The sequence below is a fragment of the Macrosteles quadrilineatus genome, unplaced genomic scaffold, assembly GCF_028750875.1.
Source record: "Macrosteles quadrilineatus isolate MER2022 unplaced genomic scaffold, UCM_ALF_1.0 Scaffold_2__2_contigs__length_208266976, whole genome shotgun sequence".
NCBI classification, from domain to species: domain Eukaryota; kingdom Metazoa; phylum Arthropoda; class Insecta; order Hemiptera; family Cicadellidae; genus Macrosteles; species Macrosteles quadrilineatus.
The window spans coordinates 150,964,808-150,983,852 of NW_026542595.1; the positions used below are offsets into that span (position 1 = coordinate 150,964,808).

Below are 19,045 nucleotides of genomic sequence, written 5' to 3' on the forward strand. Positions count from 1 at the left end.
TTTGATATAAAATAAATGGTCAATTTAGGTTCAACCTCGCTTAATTTGACATTAAATAAATATTAAATTGAATATAAAATAAATGTCTTATAAATTTATTGGTAAAATATGTTTATAAGAATGAGGTTGCATTTTTTCACATTTCAAATTTTATGGTGATTAAAACAATAGCAGTTCAGACCACTGTTCTTACCTTGATTTCACTTATTATTCTGAAGTTATAGGTAGTTTGTTAGAGTTCTTGGGTTACCCAAAAATGTTAATATAGATATAAGTTATATATATATATATATATTTCTTATTTGACAAAGCATTTTAAATTGACCATTCTTTCATCTCTATTATCAAAAATATCCTTAAATGTTAATTTGGTTGGATTCAAAGTGTATTTAAAAATATGCTATTTTGACAAGAGGAGTAAATTTTCAATAATCCAATTAATAAAAATATCACAAAACATATTGGTTTAAAACAAAATTGCATTCAAGGAAAACATTTTATAGAAAAAATGTTGTTTGTATGATCAAATAAGTTTAATTAAAAATTATTTAAATACAAATATAAAAAGATATGTACAATTTACAAAAAAATTAATTCTGGTCTTCTTCATCTCCCAAATGGCTTTCTTGATTTTTCTCTTGTTCCTGTAAAAGAGGTTCAACAGAGTTATTTTCTAAGACAGCTATAGATAAAATATAATATGTTAGACGAGGGGTCTCCAACCTTTTTTTCCTCGGTGAGCACTTTTTCGTCTAAAAACGCCACCGATTTAGCGACTAACGTTAACTGTTCGTTACTCTATCGAATCACAACATCATCTACTATCGATGCGATTGTAGTTGTTGTTTGTCACAGATGCTGTTAGAGGCTTATTGTGATACCGACGAAATGAGAGCATTCTATTATAAAATTAAACTGTCATAAGCTAACCTAACTTGCTGATAATATAAAAAATATACAAGATAAAAATCGAATGAAGATTAGATTTAACAAGAGCTTAGGTTTGCTGCTATGGAGAAGGTAAAAAGTTTTTTTGAGCATACGTCAATAGTATAGGATAAAGTAAATAAGTTTGCCAAATTTTATCAAAATCTATCCATAAACAAGTAAACTACATCAGTTTCCATTTTTTAATAATCTAAAATATAGTTCTGTTCATAAAATAAAATTATAAATGCCTCTAATTCTAATGAAAGATGTGCAGTTAAGAAGTAATCGCATTCTTAGCTAAATCTTTGACAAAAAGTGCAATGATTTTTAGTGAGAATAGGCTATATAATTTGACACTTAAAATGTCAGCTAGTTTAAAATTTCAATTTGTAGTTCTGCCAATTAGGATCAATTTAAAATATATATATATTTAAATTAATCTGCAGCTACTTGACTACTGCTAATATTCCCCTAGGCCTATTGAGAAAAATTTAGCAAGTGAGAGACATTTAATATGTTCCTATTTAAATACGTTAGCCTGCCAACTTGGAGACAGGGAATTGTACACAAATTTTGTTGAATGGGGAAAAGACAGTTAATTGCTCTTGATTATGGTATGAGCCGCGAGGTAAATAAATATCCCATGGCTGAGCCTGCATTCATTGACAACGTTCTCTTTTTACACCTCAAGGAAATCACGGTCAACAATGACGGGTGTTGCTGGGATTGCAAAAGACAATCACGGCACCGTCGAGACTGCAGTATAATATGCTCATGAGTCTTGGCGAGATCACGGGAGATCAATTATCAATTATCAATTATTTAAGATGGGGACGCCACTATGTGCGTATTTTAACCCAAATATGAGTGAAGGATGAGTGTAGGATGAGTGGCGCGATCTTGTAGTCTTGTTAGTGACTAAGGCCGACATGTTCCTTAGACACAGCTGTTAATTAATAGCCCATACAGCTAATGGCAACTAAGGGACCTACAGTTTATAGTGGAATCCGAACCACATTTTTCCTTGTAATTTACGAATTGGTCTAATTATCAGGATAGTACTGCGGATAGTCGTAGTACTCACTATCGATGATCATATGAGATGATCACGGTATAGCTGAGACCACATGACCACACGTGTATACGCAATCGTGGGAGAATATCATTGGTGTTTGCTATAAAAAATAATAATTTTCAAAAACGTATGCTGGCTTTCTGCTGGCTGGAATAAAACTGCACGAGGGCCGGATGTAGCCCGCAGGCTGTAGGTTGGAGACCCATGGCCCCCACAAGGGTGGGGCTGGTGCAACTCTGGTCACAGGGCCCGGGCCCTCAGGGGGCCCGGGCCTACCCATTTTTTTAAATTTTTTCCCCCATTGAAGATCACTTTACAGCAGTTCATAGATTGAAGATAAAAAATAATATATATATATTTTACAAAAAACAAAGTTAAATAATTTAAAATGCATTAATTCTAGATTCTAAGGTAGTTTATATTTAAATACTATAGGTGCGTAGGAGCGTATGTTCTATACAACAGCAGAACAGCCAGCTCGGGCCCCAGTGGCCGGCTCCACAAACTCCCTCTACCCTTTCCTCCCGCCAGGCACCTAGCCCCTCCTACCTCACTCCCCCCATAATAAACAAAGTTTGGTTTTATAATTGAACTGATAGTTTCAAGAATTAATCCATATAGTTATAAGTTAAAATAAAATTTGTAAAGCATTGAAAAATTGACATGTACTATGTACCATAGCTAAGGTGACCAGACGTCCCGTTTTAGGGGGACTGGTCCGTCCCGACAAATCCTCTCGGGACGCTTATTTGTCCCGTTTGATCAACATTTGGTCCCGGTTGCACTTTTATGTATGGTATTCCATTTTCCATTTTTCAATTATTAATAATTGCAATCTAGGTTATTTGACACAAACTTAAAAATTCTTTACTTTTGGAGTTTTAAAAATATGAAAGATTGTAATAATTTTGACCTAAGTTTTCTTCCCAATTCGCTCGGTATAATACTGTACTAAAGCATGGATTGGATAGCATCGGCATCGACAGCATCGGTCATTCTCGGCGTTACTCGTGTACATTCGTTTTTCTCCGTGACTACTCGCGCAAGTTCGGCAGCTCAGGCATCCACTCCCAAAAAATGTAGTATTGTTAAAATTCTTGATGAAAATTGTCACTGAATAAAATATGATTTCATTGGTGTAAGCTGTTAAACTCGATTTACGTAAGTTTTTTTCCTACTCCATATTACAAAGTACAATTATAGCAGTTAAGATAGCCAAACCCTTTTACAGGGAAATAAAAAAGACAAAATATTAATAGGCATGGAGCTTTTGTGTATTGATATAGTAGTTTTAATTGCTGAATTCCTGTAATTTTAAGTCTTATAAAACTCATTGAAGAACTCTTTTCTTCCTTAAAAAAGGCTGCAAAAGTGCCATTTACCACTCACAAATTTAATACCTAGATTGCCTTAAAAACTCACTAAAATACATGACATTTTCAAAATTTTCCCGGACCCCCCGTTTAGGCTGGGGGGTATTCCATACCCCCCCCAACCCCCCGGTTGGTAGGGGGCCCGGGCCAGATCCTGGTAACAGGGTCCACAATTAAATGTGGGGGCCATGTGGAGACCCCTTGGTTAGATACTTTAAAGACCTATTTTTTTACTATAACTGTACCTTATAATTAAATTTATCGATAAGGCATTGAGTTCTTGACAATAAAGAAAAAAGAGAAGGATACAACCGCAAATTAACCCTCCGAGTGTCCCTAGTTTTGGCCTTAATGTTTGCCTATTTTTTGCGCATTTGCAAGGTTTTATTAAAGCGGATCTGAGAAACTTAAAAACAATGTTAATTATACTGTTCTGTATACCATTTTGTTTGGAAAATCATGGGCTTCAATATTATACATAAAACATAAGGAACATTTGTTTCAAAAAAAATTTTTAGGTAAAAAAAAAACAAATTTGCGCTCAATGAAATTGTATAAATTATAGGCCTATAAATATTTGAAAATAGCCGCTTTGTTATAAATTTTATGAGGATTACAAATATATAATAATATAAGGAAGTAGATTTGCAAATAAATAGGTTATGGGCAAAAAACAGATTTCAGTAGGCCTACATAGCGTTTAGCTAAGAATGCATAGCCCTACCATAGCTAGGAATCTGGCTGATAATTTACATCAATATCACTACCTACTTCTTCAGGATCATCAACCAGCCCTTCAAAATCACTTAAATCTTATTATAATGCACCACGTATATCACTACTTTTGATTTTTAACACTAAAACAATGATAAACGTAATAAAACACATCAGTCATCGGTGCGAGGTTAACCAAGCTGTTTACAAATACGCACGTCAGCTGTCTGCTACAATTATGATCGGCTCGAGAAAAAAAGCGCTTAGAGACAGACCTCGGGAGAAAGCTTAGAATCTACCAAATAAAACGATACCTAACTCGATCCAGTTCAATCCGATTTTGTCAGTCGTAGAGCCTTCGCCGTAAACAGTGTTTGTGAGTCGAAATTTCGACACAAAACACTACACAAAGTGAGTTATGTGTCGAAATTTCGACAAATAACACTCGGAGGGTTAAGTTTTGCTCATTTGCATAGCCTGTCACTGAAAATTCACAATTGTAAAAGAAAACATCACAGTAGTTAGATGTAGGCCTACTCTGTTAATTATAATAAAATTTAAGTTCTATATTAGGTAATTAGATAAGCAATCTTTTCTTTAACCTAAATTATAAATAACACAATAAATTTACCTTGCATCAATCCTAAACTTTGCTGGGCGAAGCCAATTCTTGATTATAGTAGCAACAACATATTTTCCATTACACCACGATCCTAGTGTTCTTGCGTACCGGTACTGCCTCTGTATAATAAGAGATTAGTATTAGCACTAGAATTTGTATACTTTCATTTTCCTGATCAGCACCCAGGATAGCCTACAACTAGGTACACATATTAAATTGTTAGTGAAATCAGTTTTATATTTTGATGGTCTTTGCTTCTTTTGAGTAGCCTTGTTAAAGCTAAATCTAAATCTGAAAATTGAAATTTTTTACCTAGTTAGTGGTAAAAGTAATCCTCAGTCACTTAAACGGACAAATATTGGGGTGAGCACTGACTGAAATGAGTGCAACGGTCGGATGTAGATTGGTGTGTGTATAGGCCTATGTGTGCGTTTAAAAAAAATTCAACTAATACAGTTTTCTTTTACATAAGTTAGCACTGCCGGAATATTTATTTAGTGTAAGTTAAATCAGAGACTTCCTATATAAGTGGGTCACAAAAAAGAGAAACTCTCTTAACTGTGTGATGAACCTTAGGCTACGTTAATACCCAATAGGTTTACCTATCATGAATTAGGTTGTGTTTTGGCGGTAGGGCCTAACTTACCTACAGTTCCCAAGAGAACCTGCGATATATTATCGGACGGTATATATATCCGATTCGATATTAATATTGCAAAACCAGATCACCAAATCTGCAAATCATAACTCAATTTGATGTTTACATAGTGAAAAAACATAGGGAACGATGTATTGAATCGGATAATTATTGATATATAATGTTATTCATCCGATAATATATCGCAGGTTCTCTGCGGAACTGTACCCGTTATGGCAAAAAAGAAATACTTTGAGAAAACCTAATTGAAATATATGTAAGTCTACCTATTATTAATGTCTGATTGTAAATAAACAAAAAAAAACTTACGCAAGATAGCTGGCCTCAGATGCAGATTGCAAAAGAAAAATTTATTCCTCCTTCCCAGCCTACAGGCTGCTAGACAGCCACTTTGTCACTCGGGAGAATTGGTAGGTCAATTATTCACTGCTACCAAATAATAACTTCCACCAAAGCTGCAGAGTTATCAACTGAAACAATGGAGAGAAAACTACTTTTAGTTAAATTCATGCATACCTTTCTCTGGCCTAAATGTCTATTAAGATTAGTTAGGCCTAATCTTTGGTTGGTAGGGTAAAGGAAGCAGACAACAACTAAAATACAAAAGACTAAGAGACAATACAGGGGTAGACTTTCCTTAACTGTTGTCAAAAACAACCGAATAAAAATATCGATCGTTATATATTCATTCAGTTGTTTTTGACAACAGATACGGAAGTGTACCCCAATTCAGTTTAAAATGAAAATGGATTTCAAATAGGCTAGGCTATTTCTTTTATAATACCGGTAATTGTAACCTGGTTGAGGTAGAATAAGTTAGGCCTAGGCTAGCCTAAATTAAGTTAACTTATTCTTGATGGTGAATTTACCTAAACTTAAGTTAGTGACTGACGTAAAATATAACCCACATAACTTAGTAATATTTCAAAATTAACAAATGGTATTCCATTTGCCTTGTAAACCAGTAAGTTAGTCCTACTTACTAGCCTATATATTGAACACTATTTTCATCCGGAAGTTGCCCTAAGCTAAATAAACTACTGGTTCAGTAAGAACTAAGCAAGTCGCCTAACTTAGTAGCTTATGCCTAGGCCTAATTTGTATGCATAAAAATACTTCCTCTAAAACTGATTGTCTATTTTGAGGTTTCAGATTTATTTATTTATACTTAAGGCATTAGGAATGATAAGTTGGCCAATTTAATTTATACAGTAACTTAGGGCTAGGTAAGGCCAAGGCCTAAAATACGTCTACTTAAAAATGTTACTAGGTATAGTGACTTTCATACTTACATGCTCCAAAGGATCAAAACGTGAAAAGATGTTCGGTGTAGGTTATGCCAATACCCAGTCACAAAAATAACAACTCCTAACAGTGACACACACTAAACAAAAGATCAAAACACTTAATTTAACTGATTTGAGGTTATGTCTTGTTCTTGATGCTCTTGTTGCTTCCATAGTTTATTTTCACTACTTGTGTAGCCTACTCAACAAGTTAGTTGTCATAGGTAAATTTTACATAAATCGTGTACTTTCCCTCAAAATGGGCAATTTGTTGGTTAATAAATAAATCAACACAGTGAGTAAACTGGCCACCACTGGTCGCGCGACGGATTTTGTAATTTGTGTTGTAATGTTTTGTTTTGTTTGCTGAGCTGAGTTAGGTTAGAATTAAGTTGGTGCCTTTCAATCCTTTCATACGAATGGCCCAAGTCAAGCTCAAACCAGATACTTAACATATTTTTAGAGTTATATTACACTTTAAAAAAATTAAATTTACTTTTGGTTTTATTTACTAGTAAAAATAAAATGATAAGGCCAATCTTTAAGTTTGACTTTTTTATTAATAAACAAAACTTTTAAAAAAGCTGTGTTTCCTATTCACTCTTCTTGAAATGTGTAGTAAGCCTACATTCAGAAAAATATCAGATGTTGCAACAACTCCCCCCCCCCCGCGAAAAGTCAAAATCCATCATCAATTAATTAAAAATTACAGTGTTCAGTGTTCCTTCCTATTATTAATTATTTTGAGATAATTGACCTCCGACCTCCATGTTACAAACTGTAGGCTGGGGACTAATTCTTTACTCTAAAAAAATTTAAAAGTTAAATCTAAAAAATTTCAAAACTTTAATTTGGAAATTTTCAAAGAGAAAATCAAATTTTTAACATTTAGAATATTCATTTAATATTCTAAATTTGATGTTATTTGACTTTGATATTATGAAGATACAATAAATATTCAAAGTTTGACATTGTTTGACTTTGACATTTTGAACATTAAATGAATATCAAATAAATATCAAATTTTTGATTTGACATAGTTTGATATATTGAACGTTTATTTGATATCAAATAAATATTCTGTGCTATGTGGGTCCTTACTTTTATTTAACCGACCCTCAATTAATATTTGAAACCGAATGCGTAATATATTTTAAAGTAGCCAACTGTTGATTCAAACTTACAAAAATTAAGAAATAATGTTGGGATCAACAGTTTGTTTTAAATGTTCAACTTAATCCATCAACTTTTTGAATAAATCCAATAGTCAATGATAATACAATGTATGTACAAAGGGAACGGATACTGATTATTAAACGTAAACTGGGAATAGTATCACATTTTCGAATCAAAAATTCATTTGGTGAAACATGTTGAAATATTTACTGTTTGTAAATTATTTAGATTCCTGGAATTGACATTTTGATTAATGCCGAAACAATTAGTTACATTCCGTGATGAAAACATTATTTGTTACATTTTTGGAATGGTACAGTTGCAGATTTAATAAAGTTGAAAGATTATTTTATAGCGTTATTGTAAATATTGTAATTTTAAGAAATAAAAGAGTTTGTAATTTGGTGTAATATCTCACTTTCGATTTGTATTTCAATTTCCCACATAAACGTGAAATTTATGTTTAACTAATGTTTTTTTTTCTTTTGTAATAAACTTGAAATTGATATATGACTAATGTTTTTTTTTTCTTTTCAGGTATGTCTTTGGTGTTATGCTGAAATCTGTAAGTACTGTAGAGAATTACGGAGTATGGATTATCAAATTCAATATTTGTTCACAGCAATATGAATAGGTGTGGTACATAATTCACACGCACCTCAGCACTATTTAGTTAGTTCTATGGAATAGGTTAAATTTGACAATTTCCAAGGCGTTATTTCTACAAATAGTACAAATAAATACGGCCATTATTATTTCTGTACATTGCTTAAAGTCACAGGAACACATGATGTAACATTATTTACTTGCTTGGTTTAATGACGCGTATTCTTTTTATCTAGTTATTTGAAAATTCCAGGTTTCGTTATATACACGTTTGGCCACATAGTTTTCCGGGAGTAGGTATGGATAATGGTTAATAACTTGGGTGAGAACATTAAACACAAGGAAATGTAATCGTATTTCTCCTATTTAAACTAGACAAGAAAAGTTTATGCTACATTAACTATTTTTAATCAAATATTTGTGTAACTTTTTTGTAACCACAAACTTAATTGTAAAGTTTTACATGTTCTTACAAAACCGTAACAGAGTCTATGGATGCGAAAAACAACTAAGATAAATTATGTAAAAACTGTTTAAACCATTGGGAGAAGTGGTTTGTATAAAAAAACTGCTGTTGAAATCTGATTTACCTTCTTACTAACATTGCGATAGCATTCTGATATCCTGACTTGTTCCTGATATGTTATTCCTGATAAGGATTTGTTAGAATAAATACTAAAAAAAGATTGTTGTCACCATGAATACATTTGAAATTCTTATTATTAAATTTTACAAAGATAAGACCCTGATCTGGTGATGAGAATGACCACTGTAACATGTAATGATGACAGCTTTATCCTGTAATTTCTGATTTTTTCCTTAACGTTGTAAAGCGAAAAGTCCATCCAAGTATTTTTTCCTGACCCGCTATTTAAAGGGATTACGTTTTCTTTGGACGCGTTGCAGAAAGTCAACAGTCCCGGAAGGTCAAATAATTTATACCTGTGCCGCTAGGTCAAAAACTACAATGTTTGCAGTGTCTGTAGATCAAAAATCCCAGTAAGTCAAATAGTACAGTCCGGGCTAAAAACGTAGTCTATGTTAAAGCGATTGACTTATTGGGAATTTGACCTAATGCAACAGCAGTTTTAATATAACGAAATAAGATAAAATATAAGTTCAGTTTCGCTGAGTCAACAGTGCCGGAAGGTCAAAAGTATAATCTGTTAAAAACAACGATAGTCCTCTCGACGCATGACTTCAATAATTTCGTGTTTTGGTGTACTTAAAGTTGTGCTAAAATTTTGAAATTTGGCACAGAGCTTCTTGGTTAGTCCTACTCGATGACTATTTTGTTGGAACTTTAAACTATTTACCGATCTAATTAATAAAAATTGAAAAATGTATGGTGAAATAGTTTTAAATCGTGATTTCTAACATGAAAAAGTTAGCATGCGAGATTTTTTTTTTTTTGGGTTAGAGAGGTTTTGTCTGTGGCAAAGTTGTAGCTAAAAGTGTGATGCGTAAAATATATATTTTTTTAATTTTTTACAATCAGTGGTTCAATAGATAACTTGGGTTGAAGAGGACGGCAAATTTAGCATTTCGCAACGCATGGAAAGAACTACATCGTACGATGGGACTGCTGAGTGGACTTTTAATTTACACTTCTAAGGACAAGAAAAATATGAATAATCAAATCACCAGTTCATTCATATTATTTATAAAACATCTTTCTGTATTACCAGCTTACACTTTTCACTTATATTAATAAGAATACATCATAAACAGGGTGTTAAAAATAAGCGGGGAGATATTTTACCTAGTAATTCCTTGGGTCAAAATAAACAGAAAATGAAGGATACCGTAACATTTTTTCCAAAATCGTTTCGTTAACCAGATATCCGCCATTTTGTATTTTTTACATACAAATATTTATCTTTACACTTTTCCAACCGATGTTAATGAAACTTGGTATGTATGTTAAGGTAGGAGAGACCCATGTTATTAAAAAAGATTCATCTCTATTAACCTTAAAATTTCAAAATTTAACACTTAACTACAATATAATATACTTTACTACACCACAATATTTACGTATCACCATATAAATCTTTAATAAAATAAAACGTTCACAATTTTAAAATCCAAAGTAAATCAATACAATCTTTCTTTTTTGAAAAATATAGTAAAAAAATATGGCGATGTTAAAATAACGACAGGTGAGTTTCGATCTGGGTGTTTCAGGTTTGAACCTAGGAGGATTTAACATTAATTAACATTATAGTTTAATCCTCCTAGGTTTGAACTGATTGAGAGGAATACATGAAACCAAAGGGGGAGGGATCACAAGTGCATTAGTACTTACTTTGATGGATTTAACAAAAACCTTTTCACCACACTATGATGTTTTTGGCTGTATTACATACGTTAATTGGTGGCTGAAAGTTACGTTTTGCTGGCCATGCCAGCTGTCATCGTAATTTGGGGACCGAGCAGGTTTTTACAGGCCGGGGCCGCAAAATCAGCTGTCCGCTTACTTACTTAAAACATGAATGCATTTTAAATACGCAATCAAAATCCATAGCATTGCAATAGAATTGTGTTATTGTCACCGTTGCCTAGCAACTATTTATTTTAATTTTTGCTGATTCCTCAAATTATTTCTTCACATAACCTTAAAGTTGTAGTTGTGTTGACTATCAGTGTGCATTATTATAGTGGTGAATAGTGGTAATAGGGTATAGTGTGGTGAAAAATAGCGTTCGTACCACGGACCGAAATGGTTTTGCAGCTCTCGATCGATTTAAGTTCTCGACTTCGTCTCGAACTTAAAAACTATCTCGAGCCGGCAAAACCTCATTTTCGGCCCTTGGTACGAAATATACTATTTCTATTTCACTTATTTTCAGCTGTTTAATTTCAAACGATACGTTTTAGCTACATCATTAACATGATTATCATCATCGTCATCGTTTGAGTTTGGGTTTGCGGCAATGTATTTTTATGAATAAAACCTTTAACTTGATACCAAACTTGACCTCTTTTGCTATTAATTGACTGTATGGACTATTAATTAACAGCTGTGGACAACCATATACGAGTGTGAGTAAGTCCGAAAACCGAGTAAGTCCGAAAACAACTCTAAAAAACAATAAGCAATAAATTGCAAGAACCGTTGCTTATATCATTGTGTGTAAACCACATACAGTACACCTGTATTCTATCTATTTTACCTTTTATTTTTCCAAGACTATAGAAAATCACGCATTACGTGATCAGTGAAGAAAGGCTGTATCCCATGTGTTTTATAGGTAAAGAAGACAAGGGCGGTCCTAGGCATATATTTTGGGGGGGTCACCGGGGGCCTGGGGGGTATGGAATACCACCCAAAAAGTTGGGGGGTCCTGGGGTTCCCCCTGGGGAAAATATATGAATATATAAATATAGGCTATACAGGTGATCAACTCAAGGAGGCCACCATTGGGATATCGGAAACGGTAAGAATTAGAGAAAACTTAAAATGGGGGACATTCCTTTATTTTTTGTGGCAGTTAAAAATATGATTTTAGTTTCTTTTTTTTACTCAGCCGCCATTTCCCAAAATGGCGGCCAAATTTGAAATTTCTTATGGAACACCCTATATTTTATCATGTTTACGGATAGAATAGGCAATTTAAAAACTTTTTTATCCTTGACATTTTTTCGATAAACCCACTCGTTTAGGAGTTACAGCCTATGGAAAAATGACTTCCGGTGTACATTTTACATCATGTAACTCCTAAACAAGTAAGTTTATAGCAAAAATGCGAAGAGTAAAAAAGTCTTACAATTGCATCCACATTCCAAAAAAGACCATAAAATTCATTAAAAATATGAATTATATTATTTTAAAAATGGCGGCAAACTTGAAAAGTGGAAAACTTTTTATTTTATAGTCTTTAAGGAATGTAGATGCAATTCTAAGACGAATTTACTTTCTGCAATTTTGCTCTAAACTTACTCGTTTAGGAGCTACATGATGTAAAATGTACACCGGAAGTCATTTTTCCATAGACTGTACTCCTAAACGAGTGGGTTTATCGAAAAAATGTCAAGGATAAAAAAGTTTTTAAATTGCCTATTCTATCCGAAAACATGATAAAAAAACTAAAATCATATTTTTAACTGCCACAAAAAATAAAGGAATGTCCCCCCATTTAAAGGTTTCTCTAATCCTTACCGTTTCCGATTTCCCAATGGTGGCCTCCTTGAGTCGATCACCCTGTATATATGAATTTGAACGGATGGTGTTTTTGGCCTCTAGGGACCTCAAAACTAAAAATTAAATCGGTCCCGGGTCCAGGTGTTTAGTAGCTTATTCCCTATATGGAAAATTCACCAAAAACCTAATAGTTATATAGAACAATATTACATTCAACCAGCTGTTGGTTAAAACAAATTATATGGGACTAAAACAAATCAATGATTACAAAGATTCCTTTAAAAATTAATTTGAACATCCTACTAGTTTACTATGCATATTTAATTAATCTGCCATCCTCATACCTAAGAATTGAATGTATCAATGGTCAGCATTACACATAGTAAAATAAGTCAACTCTAAATATATCTTTAAATTTGTGTCACATATGCTGAATGTTTACAGCTGTTATGTTAAGCAAATTATATTGAACTAAAAGCTAGCTTAGAAGGTTAGCGTCGGCTGCTAGACTTTTTAAAAATTAAAACTTAATTTCTAAAAAACTGGTACCCTTAATTATAATTATGGCTTTGACATTCCCTGGTTCTCAAAATTATCTTTCTTTCAACACAAAAATAATGAAAATCCGTCGACTGGTTGATTCAGAATGTGAAAAAACCCCATTTACGTTTTAATAATATATATGATAGTTTGGACAGGTTTCAACCCTTCCGAGGCGTAATACGTTTACACAGTTTATGTGTAGACTACATTATAACTCATAAAATAGTTCTAAAATTAAATGGATCTCCTTTTACAAACGTATATAATAACCAGAAATTTTCAAATCGCCCTTGCGTGTATTTCATGCCACAAATTTTGACGAAAGGCTTTTTATTACATAAACTATACCTATTTACAGTGTTGACCAAACAGTTGGCAAGAAGCATTAATAGATAAGCTATGTACCAAATATGATAATTTTAGCTTTATTCTAATTATGACAAAACACGAAGTAACTAAAAGCGAGTTTTGTTGGTGTAGTAAGCGTTGCAGGAGGTCTACTTTATACTGAATCGACGTTCACTTTTATTGCTTTTGATCTTCCGGCACTTTTGACTCAGCGAAACTGAACTTGTATTTTACCGTATTTCGTTATATTAAAACTGCTGTTGCATTAGGTCAAATTCCCAATAAGTCAATTGCTTTATCATAGACCACGTTTTTAGCTCGGACTGTACTATTTGACTTACTGGGAATTTTGATCTACAGACACTGCAAACATTGTAGTTTTTGACCTAGCGGCACAGGTATAAATTATTTGATCTTCCGGGACTGTTGACTTTCAGCAACATTCCCTTTTCTTTCAGCGTCGTCATACAAGGGAATGTTGCTGGAAGTCAACAGTCCCGGAAGATCAAATAATTTATACCTGTGCCGCTAGGTCAAAAACTACAATGTTTGCAGTGTCTGTAGATCAAAAGTCCCAGTAAGTCAAATAATACAGTCCCAGCTAAAAACGTGGTCTATGTTAAAGCAATTGACTTATTGGGAATTTGACCTAATGCAACAGCAGTTTTAATATAACGAAATACGGTAAAATACAAGTTCAGTTTCGCTGAGTCAACAGTGCCGGAAGATCAAAAGCAATAAAAGTGAACGTCGATTCAGTGTAAAGTAGACCTCCTGCAACGCTTACTACACCAACAAAACTCGCTTTTAGTTACTTCGTGTTTTGTCATAATTAGAATAGAGCTAAAATTATCATATTTGGTACATAGCTTATCTATTAATGCTTCTTGCCAACTGTTTGGTCAACACTGTAAATAGGTATAGCCTTTCGTCAAAATTTGTGGCATAAAATACCCGCAAGGACGATCTGAAAATTTCTGGTTATTATATACGTTTGTAAAAGGAGATCCATTTAATTGTAGAACTATTTTATGAGTTATAATGTAGTCTACATATAAACTGTGTAAATGTATTACGCCTCGGAAGGGTTGAAACCCTCTAACTATCATATATATTATTAAAACGTAAATGGGGGGTTTTCACATTCTGAATCAACCAGTCGACGGATTTTTGTTATTTTTGTGTTGAAAGAAAGACAATTTTGAGAACTAGGGAAAGTCAAAACCATAATTATAATTAAGGGTCCCAGTTTTTTAGAAATTAAGTTTTAATTTTTAAAAAGTCTAGCAGCCAACACTAACCTTCTAAGATAGCTTTCAGTACAATATAATTTGCTTAACATAACAGCTGTAAATAACATTCAGCATTTGTGACAAAAAATCAGGCATTTGGAAACAAATTATATGTCTTAATTATAAAAATATTATAAAAATATGTCTTTAATATTGAGAGTTGACTTATTTATACTATGTTTAATCCGACATGGTATATAATATATATATCCAATAATGTATCAATGGTCAGCATTAATGCTGACCATTGATACATTCAATTCTTAGGTATGACGATGGCAGATTAATTAAATATGCATAGTAAAATAGTAGGATGTTCAAATTATTTTTTAAAGGGATCTTTGTAATCATCGATTTGTTTTGGTCCCATATAATTTGTTTTAACTAACAGCTGGTTGAATGTAATATTGTTCTATATAACTATTAGGTTTTTGGCGAATTTCCCATATAGGGAATAAGCTATTACCGTAGTACTTATGGTAACACCTGGACCCGGGACCGATTTAATTTTTTGTTTTGAGGCCCCTAGAGGCCAAAAACACCATCCATTCAAATTCATATATACAGGGTGATCAACTCAAGGAGACCACCAGTGGGAAATCGGAAACGGTAAGAATTAGAGAAAACTTTAAATGGGGGACATTCCTTTATTTTTTGTGGCAGTTAAAAATATGATTTTGGTTTTTTATCATGTTCTCGGATAGAATATGCAGTTTAAAAACTTTTTTATCCTTGACACTTTTTTGAAAAACCCACTCGTTTAGGAGTACAGCCTATGGAAAAAATGACTTCCGGTGTACATTTTACATCATGTAGCTCCTAAACGAGTAAGTTTAGAGCAAAATTGCAAAAAGTAAATTAGTCTTAGAATTGCATCTACATTCCTTAAAGACTATAAAATAAAGTGTCCCACTTTTCTAGTTTGCCGCCATTTTTAAAATAATATAATTCATATTTTTAATGAATTTTATGGTCTTTTTGGAATGTGGATGCAATTGTAAGACTGTTTTACTCTTCTCATTTTTGCTATAAACTTACTTGTTTATGAGCTACATGATGTAAAATGTACACCGGAAGTCATTTTTCCATAGACTGTAACTCCTAAACGAGTGGGTTTATCGAAAAAGTGTCAAGGATAAAAAAGTTTTTAAATTGCCTATTCTATCCGAAAACATGATAAAATATATAGGGTGTTCAATGAGAAATTTCAAATTTGGCCGCTGAATTTCAAAAAACTAGATACAGTAGTCACCACTCTATGCGACATATTCTAACCAGAAAATTGTAATCGTATGATTATATAAGCATTGGTAGGATTGCAAAGTACTACACAAACATTATTTCAATTGTAATAACAGTCACAATTTCCGCTGAGAGTTGTTTTCGGACTTACTCACACTCATATAAGATTGTCCACGTTTGTCATTGATAATGTAGCCATGTTACACCCGTTGTCACGAATATGTTTACAAGTTTTCCGTCTGTTTTTGAATAGCGATACATTTTTTCACATACTTAAGAACTACCTGATTTTGTACATTACATGTTCGTCTCAATTTTATTTGCTTTAGTAGGCATTCTTTTGGTTGATGAGGACTTCAATCGGTCCTTTCAATGATTGGTCATGAAATATAGTACTTTGTCCATTAATTTTTATTGTTTGGTAAAATGGATTAAATTATCCAGCAAACCCAAATTGAAATAGTAAATATAGTATTTCAAACAAATCAGTAACATGTTGATAATGTAGCCTACATTATTTCCTTGAATTGCGTAACAGCAATTACTTGAGCTGATCCTAATATAAATAAATCAATATGTTCTTCATAGGCATAACATGGGTTCTTTAAGAGCCACTGGGGCTGAGCCCAAGGGATTTAAAAAATGTAAGGTTAGTAAGGTTGGTTTGTAAATGTACGTGACACGCTCTTTCTAATGAGACATGAGTGGTCAAAATCGCCCTAGAAATTCGGAGGAGTTCAACGGAAAAATTTCGTGTTGGCGTTATACAGTATGGTTGAAAAGTCCTGGATTGGCTATATTTTTTTAACAATATAGATAAAGTAGTGAGACTTGGTATATCAATAATAGCCATGAATATCTACTGTCTTAAGCTATTATCATTTTTTTATCCCTTTAGGGTGATGGACCACAAAGCCAAGTATGAATGGAGATGAGTGTGTGATGAGTGGAGCGATCTTGTTGTCCTGTTAGTGACTAAGGCCGACATAATCCTTAGACACAGCTGTTAATTATTAGTCCATACAGTCAATTAATAGCAGCAGAGGTCAGGTTTGGTATCAAATTAAAGGTTTTATTCACAAAAATACATTGCCGCAAACCCAAACGATGATGATGATAATAATGTTAATGATGTAGGCTAAAACGTATCGTTTGAAATTTAACAGCTGAAAATAAGTGAAATAGAAAAGGTTTTGGTTAAATCCATCAAATTGTAATTGGACACTATTTTATAGTAAATACTAGTGCACTTGTTGCTACCTCCCCCCTTCGGTTTCATGTATTCCTCTCAATCAGTTCAAACCTAGGAGGATTAAGCATTAATGTTAATTAATGTTAAATCCTCCTAGGTTCAAACCTGAAACACCCAGATCGAAACTCACCTGACGTTATTTTAACACCACCTTATTTTTTTACTATATTTTCAAAAAATAAAGATTATATTGATTTACTTTGGATTTTAAAAATGTGAACGTTTTATTTCATTAAAGATTTATACGTAAATATTGTGGTGTAGTAAAGTATATTATATTGTAGTTAAGTGTTAAATTTTGAAATTTCAGGGTGAATCGAGATGAATCTTTTTTTTATAACATGGGTCTCTCCTACCTTAACATACATACCAAGTTTCATAAAAATCGGTTGGAAAAGTGTAAAGATAAATATTTGTATGTAAAAAATTAGTAATAAGTATCTCCCCGCTTATTTTTAACACCCTGTTTATGATGTATTCTTATAAGTGAAAAATGTAAGCTGGTAATACAGAAAGATGTTTTATAAATAATATGAATGTACTGGTGATCTGTATATTCATCTTTTTCTTGTCCTTAGAACTGTAAATTAAAAGTCCACTCAGCAGTCGCATCGTACGATGTAGTTCTTTCCATGCGTTGCGAAATGCTAAATTTGCCGTCCTCTTCAACCTAAGTTATCTATTGAACCACTGATTGTAAAAAATCCAAAAAAATATATTTTACGCATCACACTTTTGGCCACAACTTTGCCACAGACAAAACCTCTCTAACCCAAACAAAAAAATCTCACAAGCTAACTTTTTCATGTTAGAAATCACGATTTAAAACTATTTCACCATACATATCAATTTTTATTAATTAGATCGGTAAATAGTTTAAAGTTCCAACAAAATAGTCATCGAGTAGGACTAACCAAGAAGCTCTGTGCAAAATTTCAAAATTTTAGCACAACTTTAAGTACACCAAAACACGAAATTATTGAAGTCATGCGTCGAGAGGACTATCGTTGTTTTTAACAGATTATACTTTTGACCTTCCGGCACTGTTGACTCAGCGAAACTGAACTTATATTTTATCTTATTCCGTTATATTAAAACTGCTGTTGCATTAGGTCAAATTCCCAATAAGTCAATTGCTTTAACATAGACCACGTTTTTAGCTCGGACTGTACTATTTGACTTACTGGGATTTTTGATCTACAGACACTGCAAACATTGTAGTTTTTGACCTAGCGGCACAGGTATAAATTATTTGATCTTCCGGGACTGTTGACTTTCTGCAACGCGTCCGTCATACAATAGGTAGTACAAAAAATCGTCTTCATCTATTCAGAATAAATTTACCAGTAAAATCGTCAGCTTATCTTTATAAGGTATATCTTTATATTGTAGGTTATATCTTTATATAAGGTATGTTGAAAATGAGAAATGAAAAACTACTTAACATAATACAAAATGGTGCCCTGAATTACTAACCAAAATCCTTATCCTGACTTTTACAATAGTAGTGATGAAGCAAGAATATGAATGAGGGAAGCAGTATTAGCCGTGAGTGACAAGCTTAAGCCTCAAGCGAAAACAAGTAAACAGTTTTTTTTTTTAGTTAGATTCAAATACTAGGCTTCTTATAACCTCATAACAATTTCCCAATGTCATTAAAACGATGCTTCAGCTATATATTCATACGTATATTTCTATCTGACGGTTAAATTGCGTAAGTTTTATAATTTAAAAAAATGTTAGAGAGCATAAAAAACCACTAATAACTAACCACTAACCACCAC

The 19,045-nt window shown here is 32.9% G+C and overlaps 1 protein-coding gene and 1 long non-coding RNA gene across 8 annotated transcripts in view; one reads left to right on the forward strand and one right to left on the reverse strand.

Annotated features, from left to right (window-relative positions):
• LOC128985820 (protein still life, isoforms C/SIF type 2) overlaps positions 1-19,045 on the forward strand; it is a 587,264-nt gene that overhangs the window by 464,952 nt on the left and 103,267 nt on the right. The gene's annotated exons all lie outside the window — the stretch shown is intronic.
• Positions 486-7,032, reverse strand: LOC128985823 (uncharacterized). Its single transcript, XR_008490077.1, has 4 exons — positions 6,665-7,032; positions 5,682-5,842; positions 4,724-4,833; positions 486-644 (listed from the first exon to the last, which is right to left on the reverse strand). It is a non-coding gene; the product is annotated as an uncharacterized LOC128985823 (long non-coding RNA).